Source organism: Lissotriton vulgaris, chromosome 11 (genome assembly GCF_964263255.1).
Source record: "Lissotriton vulgaris chromosome 11, aLisVul1.2, whole genome shotgun sequence".
Lineage (NCBI taxonomy): Eukaryota > Metazoa > Chordata > Amphibia > Caudata > Salamandridae > Lissotriton > Lissotriton vulgaris.
Genome location: NC_141699.1, coordinates 330,341,728 through 330,369,581, shown reverse-complemented (window position 1 = coordinate 330,369,581; position 27,854 = coordinate 330,341,728).

The window sequence follows — 27,854 nt, the reverse complement described above, 5'->3', positions numbered from 1 at the left end:
TGACCGTGACCACGGGAGGGAGCATGGGCCCCAAGTGGCAAGAATGGCTAGAAGACTTTGAAGATTATATCGAGGGATCCAAAGTGACGGAAGATAAAGAAAAGTGAATTGCCCTCCGCAACCTAGCAGACCGGGAAGTAAGCAAAATTATCAAGGACCTTTCGCTTGCAGATACTGGAACCTATGACAAAGTGCGTGAGGCACTGAGCAAGAAGTTCCTCCATAAAAGAAACGTGGACTATGAGCGCCATGCATTCCATCAAGCACGTCGGGGAAAAGAAGAATCAATGAGTGCATTCATCACCCGGTTACGACGGCTGTCGAGACATTGTGACTTTGAAACATTCTCGCCTGATGCTGCAATCAAATCGCAAATCATAGCCAGCTGTCACTCAGAAACACTCAGGAGGCGGTTACTGAGGAAACCCCACGAATTGGAGGAAATTGAAGAAATGACTCGCATATACGACCAAGCGGAGGAACACGCCACCACCATTGAAACAGGACACAGTGTCAGTCACGAGCAAGCACACCGCGTTCAAGAGCAACCTCGCAGCAGAAGGAAATATTCGCAGGAGAATCAATGGAGACCCGGACCGTCATCTCGCCAACGACGCCCGGAGTACCAGAGAAGAGAACCAGGGCGAAGGGACCGGAAGCCAGAAAGGACTAAGCGATGTTATCTGTGTGGTTATGACTATCCTCATATAGATACCTGTCCAGCCATGGGTCAGCGATGCAGGAAATGTGGGCGATCCAACCACTTCGAAGCAATGTGCGGAGACTATCAGAAGTAAACGGCGAAGTGAAACGACGAGATCGTCCCGCTCAGACACAAGAAAACATCACATTCGAGCTGTTCAAGGAGAGTCCATGCGGTCACCAAGCTCATCACATTCCAGCCGAGAATCATGCAGGTCACGATGGGAACGCAGATCCCCTTCTCGGGGCTCGAGATCATCGTCCTCTAAAGACTCGACGTACACTGTGGAATACTTGAACATGATTGTGGATCCTGATCAGCTAAAAAAGTATCCACGACTAGACATTAGAGTGGGGAATCACGACACCAAATTTGTAATGGACAGCGGTGCCTCGCTGAACTACATTCCAGTTATGGAACACGAGAAAATGATCCCGAAACCCCCACTGACTTTTGCACCAGTCCGCGTCTTCACGTGGATGTCTAAAAAGCCACTTCCTTGCCTGGGTAAGTTCCACACAACGCTTACCCACGACGACATCACCATACAGGCGGTCATACACGTTATCAAAGCGCCTGAAGCCGACTGCCTACTCAGCCTCCCCACCGCTGAGCGTCTTCGTCTGGTGGAAATCTTATTCAAAGTCAACGACAATCAGAACTGTGTCAGCAAGTTTCCCAAATTATTTCAAGGCCTAGGCAAGCTGAAAGGGTGTCAAATTCGGCTGCACATCAATGAACAGATCAAACCCGTCGCGCAGCACCCACGACGGGTCCCCTTTCACCTTCAAAGTGCCTTCGAGGACGAACTTCAGGAACTCCTAACTGCAGACATCATTGAGCGCACAGATGGCCCGACCCCTTGGGTATCGCCGGTGGTCATCGTACCTAAAAAAGGGACTCCCAACAAAGTGAGACTGTGCATTGACATGCGCCTACCCAACACCGCAATTGAAAGGGAGCGCCACCCTGGACCGCATTTGAGCGATATGATCGCTGCACTGAATGGCGCAAGGGTCTTCTCAAAGTTAGACCTGAATAAAGGTTATCACCAGCTGGAGCTAGACCCCAAATCTCGCTACATCACCACATTTGCAACTCACCTAGGACTTTTCAGGTACAAACGGCTGAGCTTTGGTGTCTCCTCTGCCGCAGAAATCTTTCAGGAGGCAATCCGTCAAATCATTCAGCACATCCCCAACACCTTAAACTACAGCGACGACATCCTGGTCTACGGATCTGATGTTCGTGAACATGACATCGCTCTGGATCGTGTTTGCCATGCCCTGTTGGACGCGAATTTGACACTGAACAAGGAGAAATGTGAGTTTCACCAGGCCACTTTGAAATTCTTTGGCCACATTTTCTCAGATGAGGGCATGAAGCCTGACCCGGACAAGATCGTCACTTTGAACAACACCAAGAGCCGCAGGATGTCAATGACTTGAGGTCCTTCCTAGGGATGGCCAGCTACTGTGCCCGCTACATCCGTGACTACGCGACCATCAGTCACCCCCTTCGGATTCTTACCAAGCTTGGTCAACCGTTCGACTGGACCCCTGAGTGTGAGCGGGCGTTCAAGGACATCAAGCGTGCTGTTGAGTCGGCCGACAGCCTCTCATACTTCAACCCTCAACGGAAGACTGAGATAACCGTCGACGCCAGCCCCGTTGGATTGGGGGCCATCTTGGCTCAATATGATAATGACTCTGACCAGAGAAGAATTGTTGCCTATGCCAGCCATAGCCTGTCCGATCCTGAGAAGAAGTACTCGCAGCCAGAGAAGGAAAGTCTTGCTGTGGTTTGGGCATGCGAACATTTTCATGTCTTCATATATGGCAAACACTTTACCCTGATCACGGATCATCAGGCGTTGGTCACCATCTATGGCAACCCAAAATCCAAGATGCCCCCGAGAATTGAGAGATGGGGTCTCAGACTTCAGGAGTAGACTTTCACTATTGTTCATAAACCAGGGAAGGCGGAAAACCCGGCTGACTACATGTCTCGCCACCCTCAGCCATCCTCAGAATCCAAACCATCGATTGCTGAGGAGTATATTCACTTCGTGGCCGACCAGGCATTGCCACCTGCCATTCCCATGGACGTCATTCGGGAGGTCACCGCCCAAGACACCATCCTGCAAATGGTACTCCACCGGATACAAATTAATAGATGGAGATACAACCCGCAAGAAGACACTGACTCTACAATCCGGAAAGAGATACAAGCATTGCGGCACGTCTGCGATGAACTGTTGGTCACCACCGATGGAGTCATCCTGGGAGGTCAACGACTTGTCATTCCCAGTGAATTACGGCAGGGAGTCATCAATTTAGCCCATGAAGGCCACAGAGGTGTAGTATCCACAAAGCGAGCTCTACGGGAACACGTCTGGTTTCCCTTTCTGGACCAAATGGTAGAGTCTACACTGAAGGATTGCCACCTCTGCCAGTTGACCAGCAAAAGTAATCCACCGGCACCACTACAAATGACCACTCTACCCAGTGGAGTGTGGCATGAAATTGCCATGGACTTTTATGGACCGCTGCAGTCTGGTAAGTATGTGGTTGCCATAATCGACGAATATTCACGATTTCTCATCGCACAAATAATATCGTCTACAAGCGCCTCCTGCACTCTCAAGGTGCTAGATGAGATATTTGCAACATGGGGTGTCCCCAAAGTGGTCAAGACGGACAATGGGCCCCCATTCAATGGACACGAATTCAGTGCCTTTGCAAAAAACATAGACTTCAAGCACAGAAAAGTTACACCACTCTGGCCACAACAAATGGCCCCATTGAAAGATTTATGGCCACGATCAAAAAGACATTTCAGCAAGCCACGGTCGAGAAGAGAGAGCTGCAAGCCGCTCTGAATGAAGTTCTCAGAGCTTATAGGACAACTCCTCACTCCACCACCGGACAATGCCCGGCAACCCTCATGTTAGGGCGGCCAATGAGAAATCGCATCCCGACATGGGAAGGTGCCTTGCAAGCGATATCGCCAAGTCATATTCACCAGGAAATGGCTGTGACTGACAAGCATAACAAGGACAGAATGAAATCATATGCCGATGCCAAAAGGAGAGCGAGGTCTCCCTCCTTGCATGCAGGGGACCATGTCTTCGTCAAACAGGAGCAGCAGAAAAAGACGGACTCCCAATTCCGTGACGAGCCACTGCTAGTTACCCAACAGAAAGGCACAATGTTGACTGCGGAATCTCAACAACGCCGAATCACCAGGAACATCTCCCACTTCAAGAGGTGTCCGCGAGACACAAAAGAACCAGGGATGTAAATGTAAATGTAAATGTATAGGCATTTATATAGCGCACTACTTACCCGTGGGGTCCCAAGGCGCTTCGACCGCTGCGAAACCCTTCCTGGCTTCCCTGAGAGATGGTCCCTTAATGGGTATCTCCAGGGTGAGACCAGGCATCCCCGGCGGTCTGGTGGGGCCGTTAGTGAAGATGAGGCAAGCTAATGCCCAGAGTTGCCGAGTGTGATCGCTGATCAGAGTGGGCACCGAGGCGAGAGAATTATCGAGTCCGCTGACCCTGGTCCAGAAACCTGCCGCGCCGGGAATCGAACCCTGGTCCCGGGCCGTCCTCTGCTCTCGGGTCTGCCGCCTCTAACCAGTGAGCCACACTACTTCACTGGTTACTTCACGGGATGAGCCCGACTGGCACTCCTGCACTTGAAGAACCTGACCTTGGTGATACAGAAGGCAGAGGTCAGCAGAATGAGCCCATACCGAGTGTATCCACTGGGACCATGGCGTTGCGGCCACGTTGTGATATCCAGCCACCAAAGAGACTCATTGTAGAGATGGACTGAAGCACTGTTTGTTTGTTTGTTTGTTTTATTAAGAAAGGGGGAGATGTAATGAAGTTACCAGTCTAGTAGTTGGGGGGGCGGAGCGAGCTGGGTTGAGGGGAAGAGGAAGGGTCAGGACAGGATGAGGGTCAGTTAGAGTAGGGACAGGGTCGATACAAGTTGTAGTCAATAAAGGTCCAGTATATCATAACCTGTGACCATGGTTATTTGTAGCGCAATGCTACATGCACCAATGCCACGCTGCTGCCTGCACTGAAGCTCCGGACACCACTTTGTGAAGGGCACGACGCACCATCTGCTAAGACACCGCAGCCCCGGCACTGCCGATGTCAGCGCTTCTGACTTCGATCTCACCGAGTATTATAAATGGGGTAACCCGTAGGACCCCTGGACTAGGGTGAACAATGGTACAAAAATTAAGGTCACAGTGGAAAAATGATTAAAAATTCACATACATGGAACTAAATTCAAATGCATTAAATAATTCAGACGTCACTGCAAAAACTGATGATTTCTTGTGATTTAATTTGTATCACAGAAATGGAATTAATCAGACCATAAAATATGAGACTAATCAACACACATTGGTGCTCGGAAAAAGAGGGAGGGAGGAGTAATCAGGGAGAGTTGAGTGATTGTGTGAAGGAATGCAAAGGTAATGTGGTTCAGATACATCCAAGCTTTTTATAACCAATCCGGTCTTTTACGTGACAAAACAATGTAAACATAACATACTAGGCATAGATAAACATGTCTCTGTTGGTGACTGGCAATTTTTAAAAGATCTGCCAGGCTGGCGTCGTACGTCAGATGTTTTGTGGTGCAGAGGGTGCGGCAGGACGGCTGAAACTTTGGAGCACGTGGTCTGTCTTTGCCCAGCACTCATGTCACAGCGTAGACGCAAATTGAAAGCGGAGTGGAACAGGCTGTGCATCCGGTCTTGCAGACAGGCAATCATCGCGGCCTTAAGCCCAGAAAACACAGCTTTAAATATAGGCCTCACAACCTTTATACGCCTTGCATACCGCAATTTTATGTATGTACCCCTTTTGTTGGCAACAGTATAAATCAAATTGCATTATTTTTAAGCTGCTAAAAAAAGTTTTCCTTTTTACTTTTTTGTATTTTATCACAAATTGCTGCTATTGAACTGTTGCTGCTATTTTTATCTGATCTCACTTTTTAAAAGCCATAATTATTTGTCGAACATTAGATTGTTTTAGAAACCCAACACTGCTAATCAACGGTACCACAACCTTCCTACCTTTTTAGTTCTGTTTAATGTTATGTGGATTGTTCACAATAGGATGCTGCATAATGCAATGTGGAAAACCTGTATCTATCCACAATGTGTATTGCTGTTAGTGCTCCTTTTAAGGATATTATTTTATATCCAAATAAAGATTATTAATATTATTATGTCTCTGTTGCCTGAGTTTGATGCGAATAACAATATGATACCAAAGGGGATGATAGACGGAGCGTTTGAGCAAATCAAACACTCTGCTCCTGGACCGGAAACAAGCATCCTGGGACGAGTTTCAGATTCATAATCCTCATCAGTTGGCAGGGTATGCCCAGACGTGGGTCCCTTGCTCACTCTACCACTGGATTTAAGATATCCTGGCTGATGAGGATTATGAATCCGAAACCGGTCCCAGGATGCTTGTTTCCGGTCCAGGGAAGACATTGCTTGGCAGTTCGGGCTGGACTCTTCCCATGAGGCACAGGGTCAAACTGATTTGCAAATGGCCATGTCTGAACTGGGGTGGTGGAGTGAGCTTAAGAATGGTGATGGATTAAACCCAGATCAGTTGATTGGGGGTGAGTGTTTGATTTGCTCAAACGCTCCGTCCATCATCCCCTTTGGTATCGCTTTGTTCGCCCTAAGTTGGCAGGGTATGCCCAGACGTGGGTCCCTTGCTCACTCTACCACTGGATTCAAGATAGCCTGGCTGATGAGGATCATGAGTCCGAAACCGGTTCCAGGATGCTTGTTTCGGTCCAGGGAAGACATGGCTTGGCAGTTCGGGCTGGACTTTTCCCATGAGGCACAGGGTCAAACTAATTTGCATATGCCCATGTCTGAACTGGGGTGGTGGAGTGAGCTAAAGAATGGTGATGGATTAAACCCAGATCAGTTGACCGGGGGTGAGTGTTTGATTTGCTCAAATGCTCCGTCCATCATCTCCTTTGGTATTGCGAATAACAATATGTCATCGTTTTGACCCCTGTCATCATAAAGGTGGCTTCATCTTTATTGGGGGGTCTTCATGAGGACTCAAGAAAATAGAGAAGGAGCACCTAAAAGTAAATAATTTAAAATTAGGTGACTAATTTAAAATTAGGTGCTTCTCAATAGAGAAGAAATGCTATATTGAAAAGTAGTCAATGGTAATTACCATTAGATGACAGCACAAACAAACCAGTTGTATTTTCAAGATGTGAGCCCGTAAGCTCCTAAACAGGAAATAAGAGATGGAGAAGGAAGGTCACAAAATGACCCATAGGCACCCAATCCAGTACAGATGTAATTTTAGTGAGACTCGCTTTGAAATGAAAACAAATTCCAGTAAATTGGAGTGATGGAGTGATGAGTACCACGAGTACACCTTGGTATCCGGACTGGGTTGATTAGTAACCTACAGAATACATAAAGGCCAAGAAATGCCTCAGACCAACTCAGATAAAAAGTATGACTAAATCGTAAGGACAACTTTGGATTAGTGGAGCGTGCGCAATAAGATCATATGGATATGCGCGAAAATACATGCCAAACGTCTTACTCAAAAAGGTCATATGTCAATGCCAAACATTCTTGTATAGCGCACATTTAACCGGGAGGTCTCATGGCGCTAGCAACAAAAGGACAGAGTGTTACAGAGAACAGACAGCAGTCAGAGACTAATTGAGCTTACAGAGGAAAAAGACAGGTTTTCAATTTTTCGGAAACATTTGTGATCAGCTATGGACGAAATATAAGCAGGTAATTTATTCCATAGCATAGGGGCAAGGTATGAAAAGGAGCGGCCCCCGTTATGAGAGGTTCAAATGCGAGGCTGAACAAGGTATGATTTAGAACCGGACCTTGGTAATCTTCCCGGTGCAAGACTTAAGATTTTAAAATGTCCTCCTTGCCGGACCGGGAGTCAATGAAGGGTCTGAAGATTAGGAATGGAGGGAGATCCTGGGGAAAGATTACGGACAAGTCTGGCTGTGGTATTCTGAAGAATCTGAAGCTTGGAAAGCAGGTCTTCTTTAATAGCCGTGAACAGTGTTTCCGTAATCAAGACGGCTGATAACAAGTCCCTGCACCAACAGTTTCCTTCCTTCAATGGTTAGCCACTTAACAGTTTTACGGAGATTATGCATAATCCCGTAGCAGACCCCTAAAACCTGGTTAATGTGGGTTTTCATAGACAAAGAGCTGTCAATGGTGATTCTCAGGTTACGTACTGATGACTTAGGAGGGGGACACATACCTAATTCCGGGGGCCACCAATCTTGCGACCAGAAATCCTCAGCTCTTCCAAACAAGATGATTTCAGTCTTGCTGCCATTTAACTGTAGCTTGTTTATACTCATCCAATCGTTAATTTGGACCATACAGCTCTTAAAACGGGATCGAGTGCCGACGTAGTCCGAGTTACAGGTGACAAGCAGTTGGGTGTCGTCGGCATACGACACGGTCTCAAAGCCTAATTATCTAATAATACCAGCTAGGACAGATATAACAAAGCCATGGTGCACTCGATTCTCAAGTGAGATATGTTGTGGTAAGAACTCAACAACCGGTCCCTTGTTAAGAGAAATTCCCATTAATGACACCTATAAACTGAGCGCACATGGAAGCTACAATCCATTAGTCTAATATGGTCAAAACAAGTAATGCAATGCCCAAGGTACAGATTGCACTGGTGAAAAAACAATTTGTCACAATGTGTTTTTTCACCAGTGCAATCTGTACCTTGGCCTTTATGTTTTCTGTAGGTTACTAATCAGCCCAGTACTCGTGGCACCCATCACTCCAATTTACTGGAATTTGGGCCTATGGGTCATTTTGTGACCTTCCTTCCTTGTTGCCCTCCTCGTCCTCCTCCTCCTCCCCCTCGCCGTCCTCCTTCTCCTGCTCGCTCTCCTCCTCGTCCTCCTCCTCGTTGCCCTCCTCCTCCTCCTACTAGTCGCCCTCCTCCTTGTAGCCCTCCTCCTCTTCTTCATAGCCCTCTTCCTCCTCGTCGACCTCCTCTTCCTCCTCGCCCTCCTCTTCCTCGTCACCTTCCTCCTCCTCGTCGCCCTCCTCCCCCTTGTCGCCCTCCTACTCCTCGCCCTCCTCCTCGCCCTCGTCCTAATCGCCCTCCTCTTCCTCGTCGCCTTCCTCCTCCTCACCCTCCTGCTCCTCGCCCTCCTCCCTCTCCTCCTCGCCCTCCTCCCTCTCCTCCTCGCCCTCCTCCTCCTCCTCCCTCTCCTCCTCCTGGTCACCCTCCTCCTCCTGGTCACCCTCCTCCTCCTGGTCACCCTCCTCCTCCTGGTCACCCTCCTCCTCGCCACCCTCCTCCTCCCCCTCCTCCTCGCTATCCTCCTAATCGCCCTCCTCTTCCTCGTCGCCCTCCTCCTCCTCACCCTCTTGCTCCTCGCCCTCCTCCCTCTCCTCCTCGCCCTCCTCCTCCTCCTCGCTCTCCTCCTCCTCGCTCTCCTCCTCCTGGTCACCCTCCTCCTCCTGATCACCCTCCTCCTCGCCACCCTCCTCCTTGCCCTCCTCCCCCTCCTCCTCAACCTCCTCGTTGCCCTCCTAATCACCCTCCTCATTGCCCTCCTCCTCCTTGTCGCCCTCCTCCTCCTCATCACCCTCCTCCTCGTCACCTTCCTCCTCCACCTCCTCACCCTCCTCCTCCTCCTCGTCGACCTCTGCCTCCTCCTCCTCACCCTCCTCCTACTCCTCATGGTCACCCTCCTCCTCCTCCTGGTCACCCTCCTCCTCCTCCTGGTACTCTCCTCCTCCTCCTGGTCACCCTCCTCCTCCTCCTCCTCGCCCTCCTCCTCGTCACTCTCCTCGTCACCCTCCTCATCCTCCTCGTCACCCTCCTCCTCGTCACCCTCCTCCTCCTCGTTGCCCTCCTCCTTGCCCTCCTCCTCCTCGTTGCCCTCCTCCTCGTTGCCCTCCTCCTCCTCATCGCCCTCCTCCTCCTCATCGCCCTCCTCCTCCTCCTTGCCGTCCTTCTCATTGCCCTCCTCCTCATCGCCCTCCTCCTCCTCATCGCCCTCCTCCTCCTTGTCGCCCTTCTCCTCTTCCTTGTCGCCCTTCTCCTCTTCCTTGTCACCGTCCTCCTTTTCCTCGTCACCCTCCTCCTTCCCTTCGTCGCCCTCCTCCTCCTCCTCCCTGTTGCCCTCGCCCTCCTCACCTTCATTCTCCTCCTCGCCCACCACCTCGCCCTCCTCCTCCTCATCGCCTTCCTCCTCCTCATCGCCTTCCTCCTCCTCATCGCCTTCCTCCTCCTCATCGCCTTCCTCCTCCTCGCCGCCCTCCTTTCTCTCCTCCTCGCCGCCCTCCTTTCTCTCCTCCTCCCCCTCCTCCTCCTCGCCCTCCTCCTCCTCATCGCCCTCTTCCTCCTCCTCGCAGTCCTTCTCATTGCCCTCCTCCTCCTCCTCGCCCTCCTCCTCCTTGTCGCCCTTCTCCTCTTCCTTGTCGCCCTTCTCCTCTTCCTTGTCACCGTCCTCCTTTTCCTCGTCACCCTCCTCCTTCCCTTTGTCGCCCTCCTCCTCCTCCTCCCCGTTGCCCTCGTCCTCCTCACCTTCATTCTCCTCCTCGCCCTCCTCATCGCCCACCACCTCGCCCTCCTCCTCCTCATCGCCCTCCTCCTCCTCATCGCCTTCCTCCTCCTCGCCCTCCTCGCCGCCCTCCTTTCTCTCCTCCTCCCCCTCCTCCCCCTCCTCTTCCTCCTCCTTGTCGCCCTCCTCCTCATCACCCTCCTCCTCATCACCTTCCTCCTCGTCACCTTCCTCCTCCACCTCCTCACCCTCCTCCTCCTCCTCCTCACCCTCCTCCTACTCCTCATGGTCACCCTCCTCCTCCTCCTGGTCACCCTCCTCCTCCTCCTGGTACTCTCCTCCTCCTGGTCACCCTCCTCCTCCTCCTCGCCCTCCTCCTCCTCCTCGTCACCCTCCTCCTCCTCCCCCTCCTCATCCTCCTCATCACCCTCCTCCTCCTCGTTGCCCTCCTCCTTGCCGTCCTCCTCCTCGTTGCCCTCCTCCTCCTCGTTGCCCTCCTCCTCCTCGTTGCCGTCCTCCTCCACGTTGCCCTCCTCCTCCTCGTTGCCCTCCTCCTCCTCGTTGCCCTCCTCCTCCTCATCGCCCTCCTCCTCCGCATCGCCCTCCTCCTCGCCGTCCTTCTCATTGCCCTCCTCCTCCTCATCGCCCTTCTCCTCTTCCTTGTCGCCCTTCTCCTCTTCCTTGTCGCCCTTCTCCTCTTCCTTGTCGCCCTTCTCCTCTTCCTTGTCACCGTCCTCCTTTTCCTCGTCACCCTCCTCCTTCCCTTCGTCGCCCTCCTCCTCCTCCCCGTTGCCCTCGTCCTCCTCACCTTCATTCTCCTCCTCGCCCACCACCTCGCCCTCCTCCTCCTCATCGCCCTCCTCCTCCTCATCGCCTTCCTCCTCCTCGCCCTCCTCTTCCTCGCCGCCCTCCTCCTCGCCGCCCTCCTTTCTCTCCTCCTCCCCCTCCTCCTCCTCCTCCTTGTTGCTCTCCTCCTCATCACCCTCCTCCTCCTTGTCGCCCTCCTCCGACTCATTGCCCTCCTCCTCCTTGTCGCCCTTCTCCTCATCGCCCTCCTCATCTTCTCCCTCCTCCTCCTCGCCCTCCTCCTTGCCCTCCTCCTCACCCTCCTCATCGCCCTCCTCCTCACCCTCCTCATCTTCTCCCTCCTCCTCCTCGCCCTCCTCCTCGTCACCCTCCTCCTCCTCGCCCACCTCCACCTCTTCGCCCTCCTCCTACAGGTCACCCTCCTCCTCCTGGTCGCCCTTCTCCTTGCTGCCCTCCTCTCCGCCCTCCTCCTCTCCGCCCTCCTCCTCTCCGCCCTCCTCCTTGCTGCCCTCCTCCTCGTCGCCCTCCTCTGCTTCGTTACCCTCCTCCTCATCGCCCTCCTCCTCCTCATCGCCCTCCTACTTGTCCTCACCCTCGTCCTCCTCCTCGTCACCCTCATCCTCATTGCCCTTCTCCTCATTGCCCTCCTCCTCATTGCCCTCTTCCTCCTCATTGCCCTTCTCCTCCTCATTGCCCTACTCCTCCTCGCCTTCCTCCTCGCCCTCCTCCTCCTCCTCCTGGTCACCCTCCTCCTCCTCCTCGTCACCATCCTCCTCCTTCTCGCCCTCCTCCTCTTCGCCCTCCTCCTTTTCAACACCCTCCTCCTCGCCCTCTGCCTCCTCCTCGCTCTCCTCCTCCCGTCGCCCTCCTCCTCCCGTCGCCCTCCTCCTCCTCCCCGTCGCCCTCCTCCTCCTCCCCATCGCCCTCCTCCTCCTCCCCATCGCCCTCCTCCTCCTCCCCATCGCCCTCCTCTCCATCGCCGTCCTCATCCTCCTCATCGTCGCCCTCATCATCGCCCTCCTCGTTGCCCTCTTCGCCCTCCTCCTCCTCTTCGCCCTCCTCCTCCTCTTCGCCCTCCTCCTCCTCTTCGCCCTCCTCCTCCTCTTTGCCCTCCTCCTCCTCTTCGCCCTCCTCCTCCTCATCGCCCTCCTCCTCCTCATCGTCCTCCTCCTCATCCCCCTCCTCCTCCTCATCACCCTCCTCCTCCTCGTCACCCTCCTCCTCCTCCTCGCCTTCCTCCTCCTCCTCCTCCTCGCCCTCATCCTTCTCCTCGTCCTCCTCCTTGCCCTCCTCCTCCTCCTCGCCCTCCTCCTCCTCATCGCCCTCTTCGTCCTCCTCCTCCTCGCCCTCCTCCTCCTCGTCACCCTCCTCCTCCTCGCCCACCTCCACCTCTTCGCCCTCCTCCTACAGGTCACCCTCCTCCTCCTGGTCGCCCTTCTCCTTGCTGCCCTCCTCTCCGCCCTCCTCCTCTCCGCCCTCCTCCTTGCTGCCCTCCTCCTCGTCGCCCTCCTCTGCTTCGTTACCCTCCTCCTCATCGCCCTCCTCCTCCTCATCGCCCTCCTACTTGTCCTCACCCTCGTCCTCCTCCTCGTCACCCTCATCCTCATTGCCCTTCTCCTCATTGCCCTCCTCCTCATTGCCCTCTTCCTCCTCATTGCCCTTCTCCTCCTCGTTGCCCTACTCCTCCTCGCCTTCCTCCTCGCCCTCCTCCTCCTCCTCCTGGTCACCCTCCTCCTCCTCCTCGTCACCATCCTCCTCCTTCTCGCCCTCCTCCTCTTCGCCCTCCTCCTTTTCAACACCCTCCTCCTCGCCCTCTGCCTCCTCCTCGCTCTCCTCCTCCCGTCGCCCTCCTCCTCCCGTCGCCCTCCTCCTCCTCCCCATCGCCCTCCTCCTCCTCCCCATCGCCCTCCTCTCCATCGCCGTCCTCATCCTCCTCATCGTCGCCCTCATCATCGCCCTCCTCGTTGCCCTCTTCGCCCTCCTCCTCCTCTTCGCCCTCCTCCTCCTCTTCGCCCTCCTCCTCCTCTTCGCCCTCCTCCTCCTCATCGCCCTCCTCCTCCTCATCGTCCTCCTCCTCCTCATCCCCCTCCTCCTCCTCATCACCCTCCTCCTCCTCGTCACCCTCCTCCTCCTCCTCGCCTTCCTCCTCCTCCTCCTCCTCGCCCTCATCCTTCTCCTCGTCCTCCTCCTTGCCCTCCTCCTCCTCCTTGCCCTCCTCCTCGCCCTCCTCCTCCTCATCGCCCTCTTCGTCCTCCTCCTCCTCGCCCTCCTCCTCCTTGTCGCCCTCCTTTCCTCGTTCCCCCTCCTTCCCTCATTGCCCTCCTCCTCGTTGTCGCCCTCCTCCTCGCCCTCCTCCTCCTCGCCCTCCTCCTCGCCCTCCTCCTCCCGCTCATCGTCCTCCTCCTCATCACCACCCTCCTCCTCATCACCACCCTCCTCCTCATCACCACCCTCCTCCTCGTCACCCTCCTTCCCTCGTCGCCCTCCTCCTCATCGTCACCCTCCTCCTCGTCACCCTCCTCCTCGCCCCCCTCCTCCTCCTTGTCACCCTCCTCCTCGCCCCCTCCTCCTCCTCGTCGACCTCCTACTCGCCCCCTCCTTCTCTAAGCCCTCCTAGTCCGAACTTTCAGGGCCCCCAATCGCAGTGGCAGGATTTGCCATCTCCTCCCCCACTGATGCACCATCATGTCGGACAGGTGGATTTTACACATAGTCTGAAGGGACTACTCCCTCCCCTTCAAGATTAACCCCCCAGCCATGCCACCTCGGTACCATCTACTGTCAGAGGATTATCTGGCCCTTCTCCAACAGGAGAAGAGCTGCTCTCTTGGCCAAGGGAGCCATCGAGCGAGTTCCTGCCTCAGAAGTAGGTTGTGGTTGCTATTCCCTCTACTTTCTGCTGCCCAAGAAGGACAAAGGCCTGCGTCCTATCTTGGATCTCAGGAATGTCAACCGCTTCCTCCGGAAGGAGAAGTTCGAAAATGTTGACGCTAGCTCTGGTTTCGTTTGCCTTTGCCTTTGACCCTGGACCTGGACCTGCAGGACGCTTATTTTCACATCCCCATCCTGCCGGCCCACCAGGGTTACCTGCAGTTTACCGTGGGTCAAGAGCACTTTCAGTTTACTGTGCTCCCCTTTGGCCTTAAAAGCGTCACTCGGGTGTTCACGAAAGTGATGGCGTTAGTCGCAGCTCATCTGCTCAGATCAGGGGTTCCAATCTTCCCCCATCTCGGCGACTGGCTGTTGAAGGCGAGCTCGCCCAGTCAGTCGTCTCCCACCTTCAGACTCCCTCTCAGCTCACCTTCATCGGAGCAGTTAGAACACAATGCAGTTTCGGGTTTATCCTCCTGAGCAGTCCGGGATATTCAGGCTATGATTCCGATCTTTCAGCCTCTATCCCGGGTCTCGGTCAGAATGACCCTGAGGCTGTTGGGCCTCATGGCCTCATGCATCCTGCTGGTAGATCATGCCAGGTGGCATATGCGGGCTCTGCAGTGGGACCTGAAGACCTGAAGTTCCAGTGGGCACAGCATCAGGGAAATCTGTCTGATAGCATTCAGATCTCAGAGGGCACTGCACGACAATTGCAGTGGTGGCTAACGAACCAGGATTGGATCAATGGCAGATCCCTCTCCCTTCCCCAACCGGAATACACAGTGGTGATGGATGCATCACTTCTGGCGGCCACATGGGAGAGGCAGAGATCAGAGGCCTCTGGTCTCTGGCGAAGTCTGGGCTCCACGTCAACCTTCTGCAGCTCTGGGTGATCCTTCTTGCCCTGAAGGCATTCCTTCCCTCGGTCCGGGAAAGAGTAGTGCAGGTTGTCACGGACAACACCACCGCCATGTGGTACTGCAACAAACAAGGCAGGGTAGGGTTGTGTACCCTATGTCAAGAGGCTTTCTGTCTTTGGAGATGGCTGGATCCTCAGGGCCTATCCCTGGTGGGTTCTCTGAATGCCAGGGCGGACAAACTCAGCCCCAGGTGCACGATGGATCACGAATGGCGTCTTCTCTTGGAGGTGGTGCAAGTTCTCTTCCAGCAGTGGTTAGATCTATTTGCCACTGAAGAGAATGTGCAATGTTAGCTGTTCTGCGCGCTGGAATTTCCAAGGCGGCACTCGCAGTGGAGTTGCGGTCTCCTATACGCCTTTCCGCCTATACCACTTCTGGCCAGAGTCCCGAAGAAGATCAAGCGCGACCGGACCCAAGTCCTCATTGTGGCCCAAGATTGGGCACAAAGAGTCTGGTACCCCGAGCTGTTACACATGGTCATCGCTTCTCTGATCCGTCTGCCTCTTCGGGAGGCTCCTCTGTCCCAGCAGCGGGGGAAGGTCCTCTACCCGAACCTGTCCAGTCTCCACCTCCTTGCGTGGAGATTGAGCGGCGACAGTTGACAGCCTTCGACCTTCCTCCCGCGTCTGTGATGTTATCTTGGGAGCCAGGCTTCCCTTTACTAAGACTGTATACACCTGCAAATGGAACTAATATGTGGCATGGTGCACAGCAAAGGCTGTGTTTCCCTTTTCTTACCCTCTTTCTGAAGTTTTCTTTCTTGTTCCTCCTTTCTTTGGCCCAGCAGGGCTCTGCTATGGGTGCTCTAAAGAGCTACCTCTAAGCCATTTCAGCTTTTCTTAGGCTTCCTGATCAACCTTCTCTTTTCAAGTACCCCGTTGTAAATCGCTTCCTTTAGGGCATTACTCATCTTTTTCAACCTGTTACCTTCATAATGCCTCAGTGGGACTTGAACTTGGTTCTTAATTACCATCTGTGTGCTCCCTTTGAGCCGCTTCATACTTCTTTAAAGACTGCTTTTCTGGTTGCCATCACCTCTGCTCACAGGGTGAGTGAGCTCCAAGCTCTTTCTTCAAAGCCTCCCTTTTTGACTGTTCATCCGGACAAGGTTGTCCTAAGAACCAGACCTTCCTTTCTTCCCAAGGTGGTTACTTCTTTTCACATTGGTCAGACCATCACTTTACCTACCGTCTTTCTGTCGTTGCATCCTGAGAAGGAGAAGGAGAGGCTCCACCGTCCGGATCCAAAACGTGCGCTTTCCTTCTACTTTGATCACACCAAGCAATTCCAGCTCTTTGAGGGCTGCGTGGGCGCCAAAAAAGGTTGGACCGCCGTGCACAAACAAACCATCCCCCGATGGGTTGTTTTGTGCATCAAAGCTTGCTACTCTTTGGCAAAGAAGTAGCCTCCAGTGGGACTGCATGCCCATTATACCAGGGGGATGGCAGCTACCACTGCTTTGGGACAGGGAGTCCCCCTCAATGACATCTGTCAGGCAGCTACGTGGGCATCTTTGCACACGTTCACAAAACACTACTGCCTACACAGCCAAGTCCGGAGAGGCGGCTTGTTTGGCCTTTCTGTTCTCCAGGACTTTCTAGTGTGAACTTGGTTTGCAGACCCACCTTTGGGGTTGGTATTGCTGTAGTATCTATTCATAAGGTAAGGAATCTATAACTAATTGTCTCTTTCAGATGAACAAGTTACTTACCTTCGGTAACAATATATCTGTAAGAGAAATAGATTAGTTATAGGTTCCTTACCGCACCACCCATCCTCCCCCCTCTGCGAGCTGATTTCTAGGGTTAAGGACTTCCTTTCAGGGCCCTCATTTTGTGCACCAGTGGTCAATGATCTTGCATGGCTCTGCGCTTCTGGCGTGGAATGTTGTGGATAAGCACTGACAACAGCGTGCGAGGGCGGCGTCTAAGTATCTGGTGCAACATCATCCCGGCGACCACAACGCCAACGATGAACGTGGAGTTGACCGACGTCACCTTTCAGCGCGCAGGGGTACTGCTGACGAAAAATTCTCTGGAACCAGTCTGACGCCTGGGTGTAATTCACAAGGTAAGGAATCTATAACTAATCTATGTCTCTTACAGATTCATCATTACCGAAGGTAAGTAACTTCTTTTTTAGGGCTACGCTTCCATAGGAAAAGCATTTTTTGTTTTCCTAATAACTTTGGCAACGTTTGACGAATCTTCACAAAACTTGCAGAAATTAAAGGTTTTTCCACCTCAGCTTCTAACTGGAAACTTTCAGGGAATCCGTCAAGCGGGGACTAAGAAAAAGATGGGGTCCCAAAACACATTTCGCCATTCATTTTTCCATAGGGACTTAAGACACAGCTACAGCCTGAACGGATTGACACCAAATTTGTCCGAAAGCTAGATTGTGGTCCAGAAAGAGTGCTTTCTGTGATTTAGTGTAAATTTGTTAAGTCGTTTTTTTGTTGTTGTTTTTTACAGTTCGGTTTATAGTTATAAACATCAACACAAAAAAAATAAAGAAAACAGTACACTGCCATATAATGACTTGTACAGATAGAGACAGAGATCCATCATCCCAGAAACGCCTCTGTGCTCACCTCCCTCCCCCCGCCCTGCCAATGATTACAAGTGGGACTGGTTGGTTAGCAGGCAATGAATGACCAGTCCCAGCAACTGATGTACAGGGTTTGTTCCATTTTCCCCATGTCTTCACCCAAGTGAACCAGTGTGTCAGGTAAGTTAATTATTGTTAGAGCTGGACAATTGGCGTGGGTCTCCCTTCCATTTTTTGCTATTGCCTCCTGTGTTTTTGCTATGTTTTTGGTGGTCTAGATGCTTTGGGCACTTTGCCACTGCTGTTCAGTGCCAAGGTGCAAGTGCCCCCTATTGTAAATTGTTGTAATGGATTAGTGACTCCATGATTGGCTTATTTGATTTACTTGTCAGACCCTAGTACAGTGCACCATGAGTGCCCAGGGCCTGTAAATCAAATGCTGCTGGTGGGCTTGCAGCACTGATTGTGCCACCCACAGATGCAGCCTGTAAAATGTGACTGGCCTGCCATTGCAGAGCCTGTGTGCTGTCTGGGACTACCATGTCGACTTGGCTAGTGCACCCACTTGCCAGTCCCTAAACCTTCCTTTTTCTACAGTTTAGTCACTCCTAAGGTAGGCCCAAGGGCAGGGTGCATTGTATGTGAAAGGTAGGACATGCCCTGATGTGTGTGGCATGTCCTTATAGTGAATTACAGTAACTTTAGTTTTTCACTATTTCAAGGCTATCTGTTCCCATAGGCCAAACTGGGCAGTTTGATTATAACATCTTACAATCCCAACTGACCCTACGAACAAGAAAATAACGTTCAGTGTGCCTGTACTTAGAATGATAAAATACATCTTTTAGTGTGGGTGATGTTTACATTCTGTGTTTGAAAATACCCCTTTTAGAAAATAGGTGTTTTCCTGCCTAACCATCCAGCATGCCTCTGCTAGATTTGTGTATTCCATGTCAGGTTTGTGAGTGACGGGGGCTGGAGAGGGCCTTGGATCCAGCAGTCTGATGGGTCAGGGCTGGGCTGAATAGGGCCCGCATTGAATAGAGAGTAGGGGGAGGAGATTTCCTTCCACTTGCCTGAGCCTTCTTAGAATAGAGAGTAGAGGAAGGAGATTTCCTTTCAGCTACCTGGGCCAGGTCTGCTTTCAACAATGCTGTTTCCAGCTCCTGCCAGGAAGCTACACCAGGGAGAACAGAACTGGTTTTGCCTGGGCACAGACACTCTACCTTCAGAGAACAAAGGTTTTTGCTGTATAAATATTGGGGTCCAGACCCCAAAACCTTAGATCACTTCTGTGAATCGAGACAAAACTTTGCCATGGAGAAAAACCAAGGAAGCTGAAGAAAAGGACTGCCCCTGTGCTGTTTGCTGTTGGAGTTGGCCTGCAGTGGTTACTTATTGCAAAGGAAAGGAGAAAAGGGACTTTGGGGCCGATGAAGGTAAAACCGAAACACCGAGTACTTCATAGCAAATTTTACAGATTCTCTATTAAGAACTCGGTATTTCCGATGTAGATAAAAAATCGCTATAAGTTAGCGATTCGGTAAAAACCGCTAAAAAAATACAGAATACTCATTACTGAATCGGTATTATTGAATCTATAATACCGATTCGGTAATTACCGAATCCGGTATTTCAAAAAATCGCAAAGCTGTGAATCAGCCAATCCTGTGCTACCTGATGTTCTCACAACCAGGAAGTGGCCACACCCATGCAGCTGCACTGATCCTGAAGCTGTTGGAGAGGCAGGGAGCAAGAGCAAAAGCACAGGAGCTGCACAGCTACCACCTAGTTGATAAACAAAACCAGAATCATGGACTCACAGGAGATGGGGAAGGATGCTGGAGGAACAAAGCGCAAACACAAGTTCAGTGAGAGGGAGTTGGAGGTCCTCATAGAGGAGGTGGTGAAGGATCACAATCAGCTCTTTGGCAAAAAATCCCTGCATGTCACTGAGGCACAAAAACTGAGGATTTGGCTGGTGATCCAGCAGAAAAACAGTGCCATTGGCATCACCCATCGCTCAGGAGAGGACCTCAAGAAGCGATGGTACGATCTCCGGTAACGTGCCAATGAGAGGGTGACCGAATGGCTGAAACAAGCCAGGAAGACAGGTGGGTGGACATCAACAGCGCCTGCACCGACTGCATTAGAACAAATAGTGGAGTCCACCCTCCAACTGGAGAGCGTCAGTGGCATTGGAGACGTGGACAGTTCAGCCAGAGGGTCCAACATACAAGGTAAGATGCATGCACAGCATGCTGTGCCCCCGCCCTAACCACAATCCCCCTGCAAGAGTCCCACTCCAGACCATGTTTTGCCTGAAATCTGCAATGCATCAGGGGAGATGTAGTCCCTATCCACTAATAGCATATCAGTCAGTCTCCAAAAAGCATATGCATGTCACATACAACCATAGATAAGCAAGTAGGGGACAGCCAGCTAGATTGGCTGTCATGAAATTTATTTGCAGGCAAATGCTGCCAGACAAGGGAGTAATAGTACATTCTGTATCCACAGGCGAAACATTGCGCCAGGCTGCAGAAGGGGAGACAGGAGAGGCTTCCAGGGAGCAAAACACATTGGAGAAGGATGTCATATCACCTGCTGATGCCACACCACCACCACCACGACCCAGGAGGTATACAGTCGGTAGCCTCCAGGAGATGGAGGGCATAGAGGATGAGAGCCAGGAAGCACAAAATACCTCACAGGAGGATGAAATACAGGCATCTGTAACATAGTCCCCCATGGAGGTTGGCAACACAGGTGCACGTAGACGCCGACAAAGGGAACCCAGTCCTGAGGCAGGAGTCCAGTGTCTTCTCTGGTCTGGAGGGGCAGATGCTCAAAGTGTAGCGCCTGCAAGAAAAACCAATGAGGGCAATGCAACGCCAGATAGTGGCAAACAATAAAAACTTCAAAGACATGAAGGAGGCCATATACTGCCTCAACAACGTCGTGGCAGAGGGCATGAAGGAGATGTCTGATGCTGTGAGGCTGTTATGCAGCGAGCTTGATAGTGACCGTGGTGCAAGGCGCAGGGACAGACAGATCCTGGAAGGGCACACTGAGGCAGTGAACAGGCTGTGCAATGCCACCCATGTCCTCATCAAGCGCTCAGTGGCCATCCAAATGGAGATGGCCAAGTGCAGTCTTGAAGTCACTTAGGGGTTGGTAACAGTCACCAGTGCTTTGGAGGTGCTTCAGACCAACCAAATTGCTGCCACAGGATCGGGGGATGAGGAGGCAACAATCCACAGCAGCATCACTCTCCCATTACAGGAGACCAGGAGGTGCAGTGTAGGCATGGTTCAGCTGCAGGACACAGCTTTGGCCATGACAGTGTACCTGCAGAACGCAGCAGTGCTGGCCGTGGTCGCAGGAGATAAGCACTGCCATCACATTCCATTGTGTGGTGGGTGACGTAACCCATTGGACACAATGATAGGACTAAGGATGGTGCATGGTGGAGTTACTATGCTATGTTTGGCTTGATTAGGCACTGTGAGGCCACCATAGTGTTGCGGTGTGCTGTACAATTGCCTGACTGAAGGTCAATTAAAAACTGTCACACTATTGCAGTTACTAGCATTGTCTCATTACTTACTCAGAAATAGTTGTGTGTGATTCTCTGCCCGTCTCTATCTCCCATCTGGTGCAGCTCCAATGCCTGCAGCACTGTGCTGTGGCTGGCGACATTCCTCATCCTCATCCTCATCCTCCTCCTCTGATTCACTGATTTCCACGGGTGTCCCCCTCTTTGTGGCAAGGTTATGCAGCATGGCACATGTAGCTATTATTTTGCAGCAGATAACGGGGCTGGTACTGCTGTGCACCTCCACTTTTGTGAAGGCAGCGGAATCTGCTTTTGAGGAGTCCAAATGTACGCTCCACCACATTGCGCGTAGATTTATGTGCCACATTATATCTCCTTTCACTTGGGGTAGATGGGTTGAGTTACAGGGTCAGGATGAAGGCACGCACCGCATATGCGCTATCACCTAAGTGTAAAAGAAAGGAAAATTATTCACAGTGAGGAACAGTTGCATCTAATGTATAACTTACGGTGTGTCACATGGATTTACCTAGCAGGTAGCCTTCTCCAAATTCACCCGCAACAAGATGGGTATAGATTTCACTGTTCCTGAATATGTAGGAATCATGCGTGCTCCCTGGGAATTTTGCAACTATGTTGGTGATGATGTGAGAAGCATCACATATTACCTGTACATTTATGGAATGGGTGGATTTACGGTTGCGGTAGATGTACTCAGTCGCAGCGGGGGGCAGATTGGTATATGTGTCCCGTCAATGCACCCTATGACGTGTGGGAACTGGGCCTTCTGATAAAAGTCCATCTTGTTCCTATGCAGTTCTGCCTGTGTGCTGGGGAATTGGATGTAGTGTGGCATCCTTTGCAACATTGTGTCCAGGAATGTATTGAAGAAACGTGACAGGCAACAGTGAGACTCTACCTGCCACAGCTATTACACCCTGGTAAATGCAGGATGCCAGTAGGTGCAGGCAACCGAGTACCTGTACATGTGGAGGTATTGCGTACGCCCGTGGTGTCTGGTGCTCCAGGATAGGGTGCAGGTCCCGTCTCAGGTCCAGGATGTTGTTTGGGTGAAGCCTGTACCTCTCATGGACTTCAGCCTCTGTGAGTTGGAATAAGGTGATGCTCAATCTGTATACGAGTTCCTGTCGTCTCCAGATCCTTTGTGCTGCAGCATGTATCCTTAACCGCCTTGCAATGACGTAGAGTGCCGCCATTGTGTTCAGGTTGATGCATTTTGGGGCTGTTTATATGCTGTGCACCTGGTTACCACCTGCTTTGAGTTTGTGGTAATTTGCGACTCTTAATTAGCGATTTTTTAATAGTGAGTTTATGTACATTGCTTAGAGATTTTTTTTTGCGATTCCTTATTTTGCTAATCGCTAAATAGTGAGTCGGTTTGGCATTTTCGCTAAATAAGGAATCACTAGTTGTTTTCTGTTGTTTTTAGTGATTCCTTATTTAGCGATTCGGTGTTTCTGCCTCTACATTTCACATGGTTTATTACCAATCGCAAATGTTGAAATTCTGCGATTTTCAGCGTTAGCGATTGGTAGTTTGCCACCTACATCTGGCCCTTAGTGTGTACTTTTACTATCTTGAGGAAGATCTCCAAGGGTTTGAAGTTGAACTTGCCTCCTGTTTTTAAGTCTCAAAGACTTCACCACCAGCTCCCCCTGAATTTCCTTGCTGAGAATTCTACCTGCAGAGAGATGCCTGCTTTTGTTTTGGGCCCTCTGAAGACTGCATGTCGCTGGGAGCTGGAAGCGCGATGCAAAGAGGAAGAAGCGTGACACCGCCGCAGTTGTTCGCCGCGGCAGATGGTGCCGTCGCATCACCGGAGAAGGGTGTTGCAGGGCCTTTCACAGCTCAAGAGTTCAGAGTTCGCCACACCACCGTCAAAAGTGCACGCATCACATCCATAATGTCGCACCATATCAAAACGCTATTTTGTTGCATCTCACCATATCGTCGCATCGCGGTGCCATCTTGTTGCATTGCACCTGATCACTGTAAGAAACAGACGCTTTGCCTCCTCTCCGATAAGGAACAGATGCATTGCCTCCTCTGTGCTGCAGTAACAAACAGGTGCGCCGCCTATCCCGAAGCAAGGAACTGATGCATCGCCTTCCCTGCGACCCTTTTGTTTGTATTGCGTGACGCATTCAAGGTACTTTGAGAGTAAAGTGTTGCATTTATTATCTACATTGAACGAAGCTATTTCTACAATCTGAAGTCATATTTTTGAATACTGTATTGTGGATTTTTGTTGTTTGGTCTTTTGTTAAGTCTAGATAAAGATTACCTATTTTTCTAAACTGGTGTGGTGTCCATTTGTAGTGTTTTCACTGTATTACTGTATGTGTTCACAAATGCTTTATACACTGCCTGCTCATGCCAAGCTACCAAGGGAGATAGCAAGGGTTATTTTAGGAGTGCAGCCCCCTTACCCGGACTAGAAGCAAGGGCCCCTACTTGGGCAAAGGTACCTACCTTTGCCAACTAGAGACCCCCATTTCTAACAATTATTTTTTGATAAGTAAGCGAGATAGCATTACGGGGCATATGGGTGTCAAGTAGCTTGTCCTCCAGTGGGGAGGCGATGGGGATTACTGCACCTACTGGCAGTGCCTTCTGTAGGTAAAAATAAGTTTCAGTGGGTGCTAGCTGATATTCGCTTTGCAAGTCTGTGAAAGAGATGGCGTTGCCCTGTATCCAGAGGTCCTCCACCCTCGACAGTCTAAGGAGATCCCACTTATTCGTTCAGTAGATTTTAAACAATTAAGGCAGACTAACATTGTATATACCAGGATCAGCAGAGCCATCTGATTTAATGGTGAGATGTGATTGGCTGCCCCTACTTCAACAGCGATGTGGCGTTGTAATCTTAGAACTTGGCACTCAGTCCCGAGTCCAAGGAAAAACATTTTTAAAAAACATAATGGGTCATGATAGGTGTACCCTGACCCCTAGGCCTGGTGGTGGGGTCATGATGTCATAGAACATGAGTGATGTAATATGGGAGGTCACAAGCAGTGCATCGCAAGGGCGAGAGTTCTAGTTCCTTTAACTTTTTTTTCTGTGAATTTCTATGGGATTTTTAATGAGAAGTTGAACATTATAACTATAATGTCACTTTAACCTTTGTATTTTTTCAGTGAATTTCAAAGGTACTTTTAAAATGTTAAGTGATATTTGATTTCAATACGTAATGCCAACCCTACGAAACACACAGCCTTCAGCCACGTAGTTGCCTGCCTTCAGGTACCCAATCTACAGCGTGATAGGTGCCAGGCCATGCGCGGAACCCTGAAAGGTGTGCAGCGGGGGGGTTGGGCGCATTTCATGGTGCCCAAACCCCTCCTGGGTGCACACGTCTGACTACGTGATGTTACAATATAAAGGGTTTCATTTTAAGTAAGGAAGGCCTACTCACTTTGTCAAATTGTCATGTTAGATCAGGCTTTTTAAGCGAGTTTATCCCCAGACGTTTTGCTTTTTTGGCCTCCTGTTTTTGACCCTGATTTGGTCGGTTTTATGAGTCTGGGCAGTTTACCACTGCGTATCAGAGCGAAAGTGCATATGCTCTCTGTGTAAATTGTTATTATGGATTGGTGTTTCCACAATTGGCTTATTTGACTTACTATGTCCCTCGTACAGTGCACTGAGTGTGCCCAGGACCTGTAAGTCAAATGTTGCTATTGGGCCTGCAGCACTGATTGTGCCACCCACACAAGCAGCCTTGCACAAGGTTCTCTGACCTGCAACAGCAGTGTCTGTGCTCGGTCTGGTACTGCCATGTCGACCTAGCAAGTGCACCCACTTGCCAGGCCCTAACCTTCCCTTTTCTTACATGTGAGTCACACCTAAGGTTGGCACAAGCTACCCTTGTGGGCAGGGTGCAGTTTAGGTGAAAGGTAGGACATGTACTGGCATGTGCAATGTCCTGATAGTGAACTACAGTGAATTTTGTTTTTCACTATTGAAAGGCTATCTCTCCCATAGGATAGAATGGGAGTTTATTTATAACATCTTATAAATATCATTTCTGATTGGGACAAGATAAGAAGGTGAAGTTTAGCATGCCTGAACTCGGAATTTAAAGATGCTTCTTTTAGTAAGGATGATTTTACATTCTTTGTTTGAAAATACCACTTTTAGAAAGTAGGTATTTTCTTGCTTAGCCATAATGTGTGCCTCTGCTGGTTTGTGGACTGACTGTCTGGCTTTGGAGTGGCAGTGACTGGAGATGTGCATTCACTGTAGACAGCCACTGGGGGGGTTGAGGTGTGTCCTGCCTTTCCTGAATGAGTCAGGGCTGGGATAAATAGACCTGGGCTGCATTTAGCGTAGGGGGAGGAGATTTCCTTTCACCTGAATGGGCCTGGTCTGCCTTACACGATGCTGTCTCGAACTCCTGCCGGGAAGCTGCAACATAGAGGACGGAATTGGTTTTGAATGAGCACAGAGTCTCACAAACACCAGAGTATAGAGAAAGGCTGTATAAAAAGTGGGGCATAGACCCCAGAACTTTAGATTACTTTGGGAATTCAAAAGGAACCTCTACCAAGAAGAGCTGGGAAAATTGAAGGAGAAGTACTCCTTTGCTGTGAGCTGTCTGGGGTTGGCCTGCAGTGACTGTATCTGCCAAGGAGAGGATACAGACGTTGCTGTGTCTCCTACTTGAGGACAATCTCCAAGTGCTTGTAGTAGAGCTTGCCCTGCTTTGAAGTCTCAGGGATACAAAGACTTAACCACTAGCTCCCCTGAACTTCCTTGCTGGGAGTTCTGACCTGCCAAGAGGTCCCTGTTGCTGTATTGGGCCTCTGGATGTTGTTCGTGCTGTTGGGTGCTGAAAAAGAAACGCAAATTCAAGAAGCATGACGCATCCGCACCTGTTTGCGATGCATCACTGAAGAAGTTAACACAGTGCCTGCGCCGCAGTAAGTAAGTAATCGTTTATTTTGTACATGATTAATTAAAATCTTTACAAAAGATAAAAACATCAGTAAATACGTATAAAAGTTCATTTGTACATAAAAATAAAATTTGGTTAAGATCAATTCTTAGTTATCCTTAAAACAATGTCATCACAGGCTCTTAAGTCTTTTCCCTGTTAAATCAAAGAACTTTACAACCTGGCAGTTCAATTTGGTGGTGTTAGGGTTGAAACAGTTTTACAGCCTGCCTGCAAGTCTGAATGCTATGTAGTTTGAAGGATGGTCATAATAAGTTGTACCTCAAGTCCTTTAGTTTAGGACAAATGCAGATCGCATGGATGATGTCCTCCTTGCCGTTTTTACACAGGCGACATTGCTGTGAGGAGTTATTTCTCTCCCAGGGCGGCAGGTGTGGGAGTATAGGGATTACTCCGAGGCATACTTTTAGAAATTTTTCTTTGATTTTTATTTTCATGCCTATATTGAGGTATGCTTATGGTTGTATTCTTCCATAATCCCCCAGCGTTATCCAGCCATGTGCTCTGTTTACTAGCTCCTTCTTGTCTGCAATTGCTGAGATGATACGTGCTGATTTTTTTGCTATTTTTTTGTAGGACAAGAGGTCCATTGCGTTTTCCCAGACGTCGGTCAGTCCTAAAACTTGCAGTGATTCAAATAGATAATCTCTTGCCGAAGACTTGCGGTGCTGAAGTACCTCTTCCCATACGTTGGAACTTAAAGAGCCAGTCTCTGCAGTACGTATCTTATGCCAGCTGGCTACATACGCGCACCACCTTTCTATTGTTTGTTTAAGGATGCCGAATTCTAGCCGGATCTGAGCAGGAGAAACATATTTTGGAAGATTAAAAATTGCCCTATATGAATTGGCTATGACTATGTCCAGTAATGCGGCATCCTTTCCATGGAGCGGTTCACTCCCGTATGCAAGGGTTGGCAGTAGTTTGGCACGTAAGATTTGGAGGAGAGGTTTAAGTGAGAGATCAGGAAGTTTGGCCTTTAGTGATTTTATAGCCAGGTAAGTGATAATCGCCTTCCCTCATAAGGAGTCAAGTTGTGCCTTAGACGTATTTTTTTAATCCAAAATTTCTCCCAAGCACTTGTAGGTGGTAACCACATCCAGCTTGTCTCCGTTCAGGTGCCAGCAAATTCTCCTTTTTTTCCTATAATTCACAGCCATGAACTTTGATTTATTGAAGTTTATTTGGAGAGCATTCTTTGCTGAAAAGTTGTGAGCTACATTCAGGAGATGCTGAAGGCCCCTTGGCGTCCGACTTATCAACACCAAGTCGTCCGCGTATAGCAGATTGGAAAGGATGATGGTCCCAAGTTTCGGGGCATGATTAGGGCATTTGTCAAGTTCCCCCAGTAGATCGGCTAGGAAGAGGTTGAATAAGATTGGTGCTAATACACACCACTGTTTTAACTCTTTTGTTATCTTAATGGGTTTCGAGAGATGTGTGCCTGCTCCGAGTTTGATTTTGATCCAGGTGTTTGAATGAAGTAGTATTAGTACATCCAGGAGGTGTTTTGGTATACCCCAGTTATCCAGTTTCTGCCAGAGTTTGTTGCCGTTCACGTGATCAAATGCGGCAGTGTAGTCAATAAACAAGAGGTATAAAGGTGATTTAGCCTCTTTTGCTGCTCCCATCAACAAGGATGGTGCCATGATGTAAGTTGTGGTCCCTTAGTCTCTGCAGAAACCCGTTTGGTTGATCGGCATGATGGAGTTTTCAGATGCCCATAGAGTTAACTCCTCCAAGATGGTACCTGCGAAATATTTAGCCTCCATGTCTAGTTGGGCAATAAGCCAATAGTTGTTTGGATGCTTCTTGCTACCTTGTTTATAAATCGGGCTGATGACTGACCCATGCC